Raw genomic sequence first — 14038 nt, forward strand, 5'->3', positions numbered from 1 at the left:
TCAAATAGGTGCCATTACTTCAAATAGGACAGAGGAACCTCTTAAAGAAGAAGTTACAGGTCTGTGAGACCCAGAAATCTTGTTTGTTGGTGACCAAATATTTATTTTCCACCATAATTTGCAAATAAATCTGTTAAAAACCAAACAATGTGATTTTCTGGATGTGTTTTCTCATGTTGTCTCTTATAGTTGAGGGCTATCTATGATGTCATTTACAGGCCTCTCTCATCTTTTTAAGTGGGAGAACTTGTACAATGGGTATCTGACTAAATACCCCCCCCCCCCACACCTATAGGTTCTCTTAAGATTGGGCTTCTGTAATGGTTGGAGAGTGACCTAATATGCTAATCTTTAAAAGACTGTACAGAGGTATTAATATCTCTTCAGATTAGATTGATAGCAATAATTATGTTTTCATCAGTTAGTGATGTAAATGTATTCTCTTTTATTATTTACTTTATTTATACCCTACCTTACAATCCCTTTTGATACTAGAGGTAGAAATATAGAAAAACAGGTTGCCAGAAAAAAATTACAGCTAGTCGACATGTTTTGGGCAATTTTTAAAATTCAAAACTAGCAATATGCACTATGAAATGGAACAACCAGGTCAGGTAAGTCTTGCATAAGGAAGCAAAAACTTTTAATCTTCTAAGGATAACTTGAAAGTGCCTTCCAAAATGCATACTGGATTATTTTTCTCATTCAACATCCTACACTTTTTTAGACTTTCCATGTTGGTTGTGAGACCTACAGATATATGCTTTTTCAACATACCAGGGGAATTGTTTTGATTTTCATTCCCAGTAAGTGATTCTGGAGGCAGCTGTTTACCTCCCTGTTGTACTTCAGCACACACAGCCATAGTAGAACCACTTGGAGTGGAATCACATCCTTTCTTAGGTTAAGCTTTATTGCATTGTTTTCTCTAAGCATGCTACTACAACTGAGCAGTGAAAGTCATGTCTTTTCAACTTCCCTTCATTTTACACCCAAAAAAAGGTAAATAGAAGACAAGAAAAGGCAGGCTAGTTTGGATTCCTGTGAGAACACTTCAAAATACTTTATTAGAGGCTTTGTTACCTGAGATAAGCTTGTACTGACAAAAATTTATTTATTTATTTACTGCATTTCTATGCCGCCTTCCTAAGCCCAAAGGCAACTCAAAATGATCAGATGTGTAAAAGAACAGATACTTCTGGAGAAGAGCCAACAGGAAGAAGTTATTCTGGTATCACTAAATCTATTTAAGTTCTGTTGGAATGTCAACATGTGTACTGAGAGTTATTCAATAGGCCCCAAAATGAGATAGAAGTAAACAAATGCTTGAGCAATCGGTATGATGCCATTTTTAAAGGTTTGTTAATAAGGGAGGATGGTCAGATTTTCTAAGGGAACAAATTATTTATTAGATTACAAGAGGCAGCGAAGAGCTCCAAAGAAGAGGAACGAGTGTCAAAATTACAAATGAAGCTCAGCAGAATATTGCAAGATGATATAAATTTGGGCAAAATATTCCACCTTCATTAATATTACGAGGTCATTGAAGTACATGGCCTGCTTATTGGGCTTTTTGTGGCTCTAATGCCATCTCTTTAATTTTTCCCACAAATGCCCTCTTAAGTATTGCAGGGGCATTTTGTCCCATTTTGAAGCCTGGAACTAATTCAGAGCAAGAAGAGGTCACTTTTGAAAACAGGAATGGTTTATCTTGGGACTGGAAGCATAAACAAGATGGAAATTCTCCCTCAGTGTTGAAAGTTTTTGCAATCAGTTGTTTATTTAGTGTGGGGCGTTGCCCTTTGAAGTCTCTGCTTTAATCCAACATCATAAGCATTTCTCAGTTGCCCACCTCTGATTTATATGCACACGGGGGTCTCCATTTGCAAGGATTGATCAGGAGCTTGTGCTGGCAAAATAAAAATGTTGACCTGTAGTATAATTACAGCAAGAAAGACAAATGCCATGTGGCAGCAGCCAGGATTTTTTTTACAAATTTTCCAGGATCACAATACTTTTAATGCACATTTATGCTGTCACTGTGCATACCTCTATTAACAAAGCAGCTCCTTTCTCAAAGTCTTTCCATGCCTGCCCACCCACCCTTTTTTCATATTCCCTTCAAAGGTAATATGAAAAAGGTGGCAATCACAAAAAGAAGAAATAATAAATTTTGCATATGAGGCCCTGTCCAGAAAAGTGGTTCTTGAAGGGCTGCTACTTTTCCTTCTGCCATACTGGCATCTGACCCAATGCAAAGCACCATCAACTAATAGCTAAGGAGATTTGGAAAGATCTGTTCAGCTTCAAAGTATTGGCCATGGGTATGTTCTAGAGCAGTACCCGTTAAGCTCTCTGATACATGGGAGTGGCAGGCTGTTTGTTTCCCAGTGTGCCAAAGACTAGCACTATATATAAGCCCATTGATTTTTTTTTCTTTCTTTCCTGGAACGTTTCTGTGGATTGACACAATTCCATAGACCACTGCTTTCAGTAGCTTTGTATTGGAAATTTTAACCATATTGACGAAAACTTGCTCAATAAGGTTCAGTTCTAGCTAGCACTTTTCATTCCTATAGGCTAGTTTTTTGTGAGTAAAACCTCTAATCTGAGCATACAATTTAGAGCTTCTCGCATGTCTGCAACAGAAAAGTCTCAATCACATCTTAAGCCAAGCATTTTATCTCAAAGGCATATAGCGTTTAAATACTTTAATGGCACCAGATTCTGTCTGATTCTGGAATCTACTTGTAAAATAAAGTAGAATCACCTCTAGTTACTACTTGGATGGGACAGCAGCAATAAATATTAGGCGCTGTAGGCTATATTTTAGGAGAAGGAACTGTCAAATGATGTCTGGATATTCCTTTCTTAAGAAAGCCCTGTGGGCTTGTTATTGAAACTATAACCCCAAAACCCACAACCAAGAGAGGTCTGACTAGATGGCCACGAAGGGTCCCACTGGCTGACATTAAAGGATAAACTTTACCACATTTACACACAGTTACACAAGCACTCCTGGAAGGGGGGGGGGGGGACGGACAGCCAGGGCTAATTTCATTACTCTTCCTGGTGGTTCAAACAATCACTTGGTGCTAATCCTTCCTGGCTAACATTGAACTCCACCTAACAATGGCCAGCCTGAAAGGTCAGCATGCTGTCTTTGTCTCTCCCTGGGTGTTTTGGCACCCATTATTTTCTATTGTGAGATCACTGACAGAATTAAAAACCATGAAAACTCATCAGTCCTGGACCTTGCCCACATTCCTTTCCTTTAAGCACCCAAAGGCGGACACGCAAAACAATCACAAGCTTCAAACTGGACAATAACAATTTAATTTCTGACAGACTGGGGAACTAGACTGAGGAACTAGTTAGACTGGGGAAGTAATCAGCTGCAGCAGCAGGCGGTGCTCCTCCACCAATCAGCACACAGATCGTAACCTATATCAATCAGCACCCGGAGCAGCAAAAGTCCATTATTTGAATTGCTGTCAAGTCTCTAATAAATGTTTCTTAGAGACATTTATGTATCTATGTATGTATCCATTGGCTTTATGTCTGATTTGGGAGCACTTCTTCCCTGACATCTACATTCGGCCAAAGTGAATAAACCTCTGGTTCTTGCCTTCACCCTGTTGAAGCAGAGCACGATTTTAGGGGGCCCTCCATGAGCAGAGGCTGGAGAGGACCCAAAAGGAGGGCTCAATAAGCCTGGGTAAACAATAAGCACCAACCAAACTTTCCCTATTTCCAAATAAATCTCACCAGGATGAAACAAGGCCACAGAAGTTTATTTTCTATTCCAGGTGGAAAGTAATCTGCCAAGAAGCCAACATGCTTTTTGGGCAGGCCAATACAGAATATATAGAACTGTCAAATCCAAATTTCCCACACCCACCCCGAGACAGCTTTGCTGTGATTGGCTCTGATGTCAGTGTAGAATATGGAAACAACATCTTTGTTTGGCCCCGAAGATCCAATCCATTATCAAAAGGTTCGGTGATATTGGTTTATTTGATAAGATCTTGGATCTTCTGGGACAGGGAATGGCTGTGACATCCCCTTCCCCTCATGGTTGGGGAAAATGTCCTTTGTGTCAAGTCATTACCATGTCCATGAGCTCCATACCTTAGGTGGTCTGGTCAAAAGACCTTCCGAAGCTCAAGGAAAAGGGGCTACTCACTCATTGTCCATGCATACCATAGGCCATGCACTTATTCAGTGGTTGTTTTGATGCTGCTGAATAGTAACTCTCCGCAAGATTCACTATGGTACTTGGGGCTGCTGGGAGTCCTTGTATGCCTTATTGTCTAATGCAGCACTGCTCCTTGTCATGGTCCAAAGGCAGGTGCTGGCTCACAAATTGCTAGGAAAGGAACAGCTGTAGTAAATGGGCACACATAAAATGCTAGTCCCTGGCTCACCTCAGACGGGTTAAGTAACACTTGTTTAATCTACCTCCTGGGAGTGTCAAGAGACCTAGATGTGACTAAACCCACTAATTTCAATAGATATTTCTTAGGCAACCAGGTGTCATCAATATTAATAACTGGCAACCTCTGATACATTAAAAATAGTGGTACAGGGAATTACACTTAACTTGATCTGCCAAACTAGCATTTTAATAACTTCTGAAGCTGGAGGAGGGTGGGTGAGTTACCTACAGAGAAAAGTATAATACTAAGCTTTCAATTAAAACACACACAAAAAGCAAACTGTCTTCAAAATGCAGTCCACATAAAGTCCAAATAGTTCAAATTGCTATCCAATTCAAAATATTATCCAAAGAAGAAGAGGTAGTCCCCCGAAAGAAGGCAACCTCAACCCGGGGATCCTTGTCACATTATAATTTATAATGTGACAGCAAGCATTATAATTTGGATAGTATTTTGAATTAGACAGCAATTCAAATGTCTTTTCTGGGGGACCCCTCCCCCCAGCACCAACTGCCGCTCTGGGCCAGAGTGAAGAGGGGGGGGGGGGGGCAGGGAACAGTTCCATCTTGTCTCCTGTGCTATGCTAATAATATAATGAAACGTAATATAATATATTGTATATATACATATAATATTTATAGTATTATAATGTAATACAATATAATAATAATATGATATTATAATTATATATTTTATATTACATGTAATATTACTAATAATATTACAATGTAATAGTATAGTACAATATAGTAATATATATAATAATAACACTTTATTTGTACCCCACTACCATCTCCCCAAGGGACTCGGTGCGGCTTACATGAGGCCGAGCCCACAATACAACAATAAACAATAATATCAACAATACAAAACAATAAATAAACTCATAAGCAAAAATAAACAATAAACATTAACAATAACACAACGTATTTAAAAACCTATGGCCCGGCCAAATTTAATAATTAAAAAATTAAAAAATAATGCTGAGCATGACAAGGTGACATGTAACTGGGATAGAAATTTTGGAGAGGGAAGAAATGTGCAGACAATCTTAAATCATTATTAAAGTGCGTTTAGGGACATATTGCTGGGAGTTTCCTTATTCTGGGAAGGCACACTGAAACAGCCACGTTTTCAGGCTCCTCCTAAAGACTGCCAGAGTTGGGGCTTGCCTAATGTCCTTGGGAAGTGAGTTCCAGAGTCGAGGGGCCACCACCGAGAAGGCTCTCTCCCTCGTCCCCACCAATCGCGCTTGCGATGGTGGTGGGAGCGTGAGCAGGGCCTCTCCAGAAGATCGAACAGATCGTGTGGGTTCGTACACAGAGATACGGTCACGCAGGTAGGCAGGTCGCAAACCGTTTAGGGCTTTGTAGATAAGCACCTGCACCTTGAATTGGGACCGGTAAATGAACGGCAGCCAATGGAGCTCCTTAAACAGGAGGGTTGACCACTCCCTGTAAGGAGCTCCAGTTAACAACCTGGCCGCCGCTCGTTGAACCAATTGAAATTACCGGGCCGTTTTCAAGGGTAGCCCCACGTAGAGTGCATTACAGTAGTCCAATCTGGAGGTGACCAGATCCGCCAATATGATACTGATATTGTACTATGCTAATAATATAATATATTGTATGTATATATATCTTGTAAACCTCTCTGAGTGTCCTTTCTGGGTGAGAAGGGCGGCATATAAATGTCGTAAATAAATAAATAATTTTCAGGCGCGGATGACTGAATCCGCGGATACACAAGGTCGCTTGCCATTAGCCGGATGCGCCTGCGCGCGCAGCTTTCCGACCTGCGTTGACTCTGGCCGCGCCCCACCAACAGGCCCTTCCCTTCCTGAGAACAGAACAGATGGGTCGCCTCTGGCTCAGACCACGCCCAGCTTTCGGCCTTGTTATTGCTTCCAGAAGGCTGTAGTGACAGCGATTGGCCAGTAGAGGCTGCGAGGGCACAAGCACGAACCAAACGTAACTTTCGGGGCTGGGAAGCCGGCGCATTCTTTGAATGGCCCTCCCCTTTTCAAGATTGGTATGCCCCGCTCCCTCGCGCTCTTCTTTCCCCGCCTCCAATCCCGCCCCTTCCATTGCACCTTTATGGGGGAGAGAGGCGAAAGAGAAGAAGGAAGGGACCTGCCGTGAAACGCCCTCAACGTCCGCCTTAACCCTGTGATTTGCCAGGGAAGAATGCGAAACGCGCTGGGATTGGCCAGGAGGCACGGCGTTTCGGTCCCGCCCATCGCTGACGGACAGGCCTGTCTGCGCGGGGCTGGAGTTGGCTTGAGGGACGGGCCCGGCGAGGAAACGGACGCGGGTAAGGAGAGGCGGCGGGGAGAACGGGGTCCAGGGGCAGGAAGGGGCCAAGACGGGTCTTTTGTAGACGGAAAGGCAGAGCTCAGGAGTCCCGGCTCCTCACGCTTCCCTCCCTCAAACCCGTAAGCTGCGTGCCTGTTCGCACATGCAGGAAACCCAGTCCCGGTTGCTTGGATACGACGACATTCGTGGGAAGGAGACCCCAGGAAGGCCTCCTTTAGTAGTCATGTTTTGCCCTGAGGGACTTCCACTTCGTTGGAGCCAAAGCCATGGTTGCTGGGTTCTTTGAATGAAGTTCTGCCTTGTCACAAAGTCACATGACACCCCCCCCCCCGCCCCAGTTGGAGTTTGTTTTCCTTTCTCTCACGCCTTTTCTTTGCCTTTCCCTCCCACTTTCAGGAAAGAGGGTTGGATGGAGTTTATAGTCCATGCTCGCACACATCACTGTCATGTATTGAAAGTTTTTGTTTATTTTATTACATGGGAAGTTTCCCTCTAGGACTAGAATTCCCAATCTTGGATCCTTCTGGTGTATTGCGACTCCCAGCATTCCTGGCTGGGAGATATCTGGGGTGTATCTACACCAAGGAATGAATGCAGTTTGACACCACTTTAACTGAAGTGGCTATTTATTTATTTACAGCATTTATATACCGCCTTTCTCATCTCTGGGGGGACTCAGAGTGTCTTTGGGCTCCTGGGAGCTGAAGCTTCACAAGGTCTTCTGCATTCTCTGTCAAAGAGCATTCATACCTCATCAAACTACAAACCCAGGATCCCATAGCATTGAGCCATAGTATTAAAGTGGTGGCAAGTGTATTACCTATATATACTCGAGTATAAGCTGACCCAAATATAAGCCAAGGCACCTGATTTTACCACAAAAACTGGGGAAACTTATTGACTGAAGTATAAGCCAAGGGCATTAAACTGCTGAGCCCCTGAACTTGCTGACCGAAAGGCTGGTTGTTCAAATCCAGGGAGCAGGGTAAGCTCCCTCTGTTAGGTCCTGCTACTGCCAACCTAGCAGTTCAAAAACATGCAAATGTGAGTGTATCAATAAGTACCACTTCTGCGGGAAGGTAACTGCGCGCCATGCAGTCATGCCGGCCACATGACCTTGGAGGCATCTATGGACAACGCTGGCTCTTTGTCTTAGAAATGGAGATGAGCACCACTCCCCAGAGTCAGACACGACTAGACTTGATGTCAGGGGAAACCTTTACCTTAAGCTAAGGGTGGGAAATGCAGCAGCCACTAGTAATTTTTTTTAAAAAGGTACAAATAAAATTACATTAATGGAGGCATCAGTAGGTTAAATGATTTTGAATACAGTATTTACATAAAACTGTAATTTAAGATAAGACTGTCCAACTCTGATTAAATCATTATTCTAACCTTATTCAATGTAAGTATGCTTACATATCCTTTTCAATAATCTCCGTAGTTTATTTTAACCATACATCTTGGGGAAAATGCTGTGTGTGTATGAATAAGGAAAAGAGGAAAAGACTGGTGCCAAGGGAGGAGGAGGGGAAGGCGCGTGCTGTGCCGAGAGAGGAGGAGAGGAAGGAGAGCTGGGTTGGTGTGCAGAGATGTGAGGGTCCTTTCAGCCCCATGCCTTCCCACTAGGACCTTCACCTGAGTATAAGCTGAGGGGGGCTTTGTCAACCTAAAAAAGGACTGAAAGACTAGGCTTATACTCGAGTATATACAGTAATTCAACAGTGTAGCTGCTCCCCCAGAGGACCAAAGTTTGGGAACCACTGGAGGATGTTTCCATATGTTTTATGGTCCTAGAGTTTTTAACAGGTAGGTCTTTTAGAGCAGACATGAGCAAACTTTGGCTCTCAAACTCCCATAATTCCAAATAGCCGGTAGACTGTTAGGAATTGTGGGAGTAGAAATCAAAACATCTGGAGGGCCAAATGTTTTTGAGTCTCCCCTTGTTCAAAATATATTTAGGTCTTTGACTGTTGCCTGTTTGCCTTGTTCTTCCTGGTACATGGTGTTTTGATGGCAGGTTTCCTCTTGGGATCTCCAGTGCAATGGGAGGGATAGTTCAGTCCTTACACTGACTTTGTTTTCCTTTTACTGTAGTGTAGGTATTGAGGGTAACCTGGTAGCAACACCCAAATGCCAAGCAACAAAGGAAGCATACTTTCCTGCTTGCTGTGTGCTATCTAATATCCTTCTACTGTGGCATTAGTGTTTTCATAGGGAGCTAAGAAACAAGGGAAAAAAATCACATGCCACTTGTATTAATCTGTTTGTTATTCTGCTTAGCCCTTTCCCCTCATTCTGCAGATACTCTGTGTTTTCTGGCACGTGTTTGGCTCTGTAAGGTGTGGTGTTGGGTATAACCAGATTTTTCTACTTAGTTTAGGTTTGCCTCGGGATTCATAGTTTGATACCCTTTTAAGTGCTATGGTATCCTAGGAGTTGTAGTTTGGTTAGGCTCCAACTCTCTTTGGCAGAGAAGGCTCAAGACCTTGTAAAACTACAACTTCCACAATTCCATTGCATTGAGCCATTTAAGTTACAGTCATGTCAGTCTGCATTAATTCTACAGTATAGCTCAGGCATGGGCAAACTTTGGCCCTACAGGTGTTTTGGACTTCAACTCCCACAATTCTGGGAGTTGAAGTCCAAAACACCTGGAGGGCCGAAGTTTGCCCATGCCTGGTATAAATACACCCAGTGTCAGAGAAAAATACACGAGGCCTAGTTGCTGTTGAACAATTGACCATTTGCTCTTCTTCAGCTGCTTCTCAGGGGTAATTTTTTTTTGTCTAAGCCCCTCCAGCATGCAATATTCTCCCACATCTACCCACTGCTTTTCAGAGATAAACTCAGCACTTGGCACATACCTAATATTTGGCAGGTTTCGTCTGTAGCCAAAGCTGTTTGAAACCTGAAAACTTGAGTTCAAATGCCAGTGATATGATGTTGGGCACTCTGAGACTTTCAGTGGCTGGTCTTTAAAAGTAAGCATGGTAATTTTTATTATTGAAAGCCCTATATGGTCTGAGTACACTTTTGTAGAGAAGTGTCACCTCTCATGATCTAGAATCATAGAATTGCAAGATACCACAAGAGCCATCCAGTCAAATACCTCCCTGCCATGTAGGAACACATAAACAAAGCCAAACCTCAGCTCTAGAACTTGTTTCCCTCCTGTTCTTGACAAATGAGTGTAGCTGTTAGAGAAAATAGCTCTTTAGTGTTGGCACCCTGTCTATGAATGGCTTTTTCAGAGAGTTCTGCTTTCTTCCACAATGTCATCTTAGGTCTTAAGGAGAAACCTTTATTCAGCTAAGTCTTTAAAAAAAGGTTATTCCTACCAGCCTTGTTTTGCTTTTGTGCACTGTTGTTGTGTTACATCTGGTTTCTAATTATTGTTTGTGTTTTACATTTTAATATATACTGCATAGCCACAAAACTCTGGTTACTGGAGAGTCTAAAATTGACTGGGAGTCACTCAGTCAAATGTGGATTCCTAGCCTTGATAGTTGCCAAGAGTTTCATGGAGATGCAGAAGATGATTTCTGGGTAATTGAAAATAGAGGTCTGAAAGGCCTTCCAATAATTGAAAGATGGAACGACATACTGTGTAATTTGCCTTCACTCATGGCCACAGTTTTCTATCTCCGTCTCCAATGAACATTAAACCTAATCTACAATATTCCTCTCATTCTTTCTGTTTCTTTCCATGCAGCCCATTTTTTGAGTTGTTGCAGGCAGGATATTTATGAAAAAATAAGAAAATTAGTGGAAAGTATTTAAGGTGTAGTCCACTTTTTCCCCCAATGGCCTTGCCACCAAATTCCTATCTGATACACCCTTATTCTCATTCTGAAGAGGTCACAAGTTCCAGAAGCAGGAAACTGCACCTACAGTAGCTAGAGTTACCACTTATTTGCGTTTGCTGAATCCTGTGAGCAACAATGGAGAGGGCTGACATTTCTAGTCATTCTCCCTTAGCATTTGTTTATCAAAGTAATAATAGTAATAATTGTGAAAGCTTATCTTGGGCATTATCTCTCCCTCACTTCCTCATTGTAATGATGTTGCTGACATTAAGAACATTGTCCACGTGAGCTTTGCTAGCCTAGGATATAACCAATGTTAGTAATTATGTACTTAGAGTATTAGAATAACTAGGCTAGCAAGGCTGGAGCCCTTGATAAGGATTTTAAGGTAATTGAGGTTCACAAGTTAGTCCATGAAAGTTTGTGCTTCAGTAAATGTGTTAATCCTTAAGGTGCCAGGGGACTATTTGTTTTTGCTGCAACAGACTTAAACAGCTTCTTCTTGGGAAATTGAGCATGGTCTGTTATGTAAAACATAAAAAGATGCCCAGTGATTTTTCTGATTTGTGCTTTGTCAGAAGTTTTTGAAACCATTTTTGTTCTTGTTATTATGAGTAATATAAATGCCAGGTAGTGCTTTTTCCTATTTATATCTGCCTGTTCTCATTTTTCCCATTGGACTTGCTTTAAAAAAATATCAATTTGCTCAGTCTGTATTTTTCATGCTGGTACCAGTTGTAGCAAGACACTAAATTATATAAAGGCACTAGATCCTGTCTTGAACTTGAAAGATAAGGAGGGTCAGCTCCAGTTAGAACTTGGACAGGAGACTGCTGATCAAGGCTATATTTCTAAGGAAGGAATTAGCGAAACCACCTCAGAGTATTCTTTCCCCCCAAAAAACCCTATAAAATTCATGGAGTCACCATAGATTGGCAGGTAGCTTGAAAATGCGCACGCACACACAGCCCATTTTATTAGTTATGATGGTAATGGAAAATACTCCAAAGAAGTAAAAAGAAAGGACAAAGTAGTAGTTCTTCATGGCTCTAGTTCATGCAAATTAACAGTGCAGTTCACTGCTGAGTCTTACAGATGCCATTAGACTCTCGTCTGCTTTTTATATTGAAGTAAATTAGTACAACTGCCTCTTTATAAACTATTTCAAGGAAAAAAATAGCTAAAAATGTAGGCTGCAGCCTTAATTAGAGGGTTAGTCCACTTGAATGCAATAGGATACCTCCAAGATCAATATGTATATAGGGTAGATGCTAGGCTAACTAAACATCTTTATAAATGACTGGAGGTGTAAGTCAGTTGATCTTAATATTAAAGAAACCAATAAAGAGCCAGGCTTAAAAATTAAAAAAAAATACAAATAGAAGTCGAGCAGTAGTGTTTTTAACATCAGGAAATCAAGGCTTTGTTTGTAATGTTGAAAATGTGAAGAGTAGTGAAATGGGGCCATCTATTTCAGAAGAGGCTTGACAAGCATCATGATTGTTTAGGCCTAGGTAAAGCAATTCCTGCCTTAATACAGGAATTTGCCACTGAGGTCATTTTGTTATTTAAATCTTAGTATTTTGACACCTATCCCTTTCAGTTGCAGGGAAATCTGTAATTTATATTGGAATATCAACAACATTGAATGAGCGGCTTACACAAGGAATTTACAGAGTAGATCTTTTAAGATTTTGTTACCTTCCCCAAAATTACACTGTGCTTTAGGCAACTCATTTTTGAAATGTCAAGGATACTGCAGGATAATTCAAGGTCTGTATTTCTTTGATGGTGAGATTTGTCAGCACTTTGTCTCTTGTGTGTCTGCTATTGAGAAAGAATGAAATCTGGCTCTCCTGGGTCTTGTTTCAAGATGTGTGTTTAAAGTTAATTTTTAGGAATATAAATGGACAAAGCCTTGATTAGGTCAGGTTGCAGAGAGTGATTATTTCTTGATTTCACAACATTCCTCTTCCTTGTTGGTTTTTTGAACATCTGTTCAGATCAGAACATAATCTGGTTAAAAGTATAATCACGGTATCTCTGGCATGTTTTGGGACAAAAGCCAGTGAAATACAAGTTCAAAGGCATGCCATGGTGTCTGCCAATTGAAAGCGATAGAATGAGCCAGACCACAGTGCAATTTGCAGTTTGAAACCATTCAAAATGCTTGCTTTGGAAATAACTACTTTTGTTGCTATTAGAGGGAAGAAAGCAGTACTTACATGATAGAATGCAGTATACTCTTCATTGTGAAGCAGTCAGGATTTGGCTGACTTCCCTTGCTGTCCCACCCTCTTGGGAACACCCTGTAGCTAGTCTCTGCTCTGAATCAACTTGTGGAAGGTGCCACCACCCTGATTCCACAACAGAGATGTTAAAGGGATCCCAGGAGTAAAGGGCCTTAACCATACCTGCCCCTTCAACTAGGGGCCTATCTTCACTGTAAAGTAAGTGCAGTTTGAAAGCACCTTAACTCCTTTGGCTCAATGCCATGGAATTGTGGGAGTTGTCGTTTTTTGGGACACCAGCATTCTTTGACAGAGAAAGCGGAAAACCTTTTAAAACATCACCATCCAGAATTCCACAATGCTGAACCAGTTGGGAGTCAAATTGCAATACTTCTACAGTGTAGATGCACCCTTGTATATTTTAATGTTGTAATCACCTTAGTGGGGAATACTTGTAACCTACAAGATGGTTAGGAAAGCTTGGCCTGCTGATTTCCCAGGGAACATTCCATTTTGGTGATAAGCAATTTTTAAAAATCTGACAACACTATTAGGGTACTTTAATTGTGGGTTCTGTCTGCAGTGATAGTAATATAGCTCTTCTGTTTTTATGTGAGCATCCCAATCTAAATCCATTATTTATCCTAAGAAAACATTTTCTAGATCTTTGATATTTCTTCTCTGGTTTATTAATTTAATTCATCTATTCTTAAAGGAAGGAATTGAGGATTTATATTTTGGAACAGGTATTTTGGGTTAGGGAGCTGTACTAAGTGTAAGCCCATACCTTATATTGAACAGTGACTTCTTGTTTACTGAATGGAAGTTTGAAGTATAACAGTTGGAAGGTATTAATGTGTGCTTGCATATGAAATTCATGCTATGCTCATATTCACTGTTGTCATACGAGTCTTGTACTGGTGTGGAAAATAAATAAAAGACACAAAACATAAAATTAGAGGAGCAGTGTTACCCCCCCCCCCACCTGTCCACTCTATTGCCTGATTCTGATCATAAGAGCACTGAATCCCTGTAAAAGTGTGAAAATCATGAACTTTATCACGATTTTTTTTAAAACTTGAGGGATTCTCTTTTTCCTCCAGGGTGACTCTGTGGTCAATTTCTACTGGAGGATGATCATAACGTTGCCCTGGAGGATCCAGAGATCCTTGTAGAGAATATATTAATCAGATCCATGAATAATCAAATTTACAGCAGTTAAGCCAACAAACATACAGAGCTAA

The 14038-nt window shown here is 41.2% G+C and overlaps 1 protein-coding gene across 1 annotated transcript in view; it reads left to right on the top strand.

Moving 5' to 3' along the window:
• The first annotated feature begins 6648 nt into the window (after nt 1–6648).
• Nucleotides 6649–14038, top strand: part of GIPC1 (GIPC PDZ domain containing family member 1) — a 44084-nt gene continuing 36694 nt past the window's right edge. The window contains exon 1 of the mRNA XM_060764394.2: nt 6649–6752. The gene's annotated coding sequence lies outside the window, so the exon portion shown is untranslated. The remainder of the gene's footprint in view (nt 6753–14038) is intronic.

This window comes from Anolis sagrei, chromosome 2, assembly GCF_037176765.1.
Source record: "Anolis sagrei isolate rAnoSag1 chromosome 2, rAnoSag1.mat, whole genome shotgun sequence".
In the NCBI taxonomy this organism is placed as follows: domain Eukaryota; kingdom Metazoa; phylum Chordata; class Lepidosauria; order Squamata; family Dactyloidae; genus Anolis; species Anolis sagrei.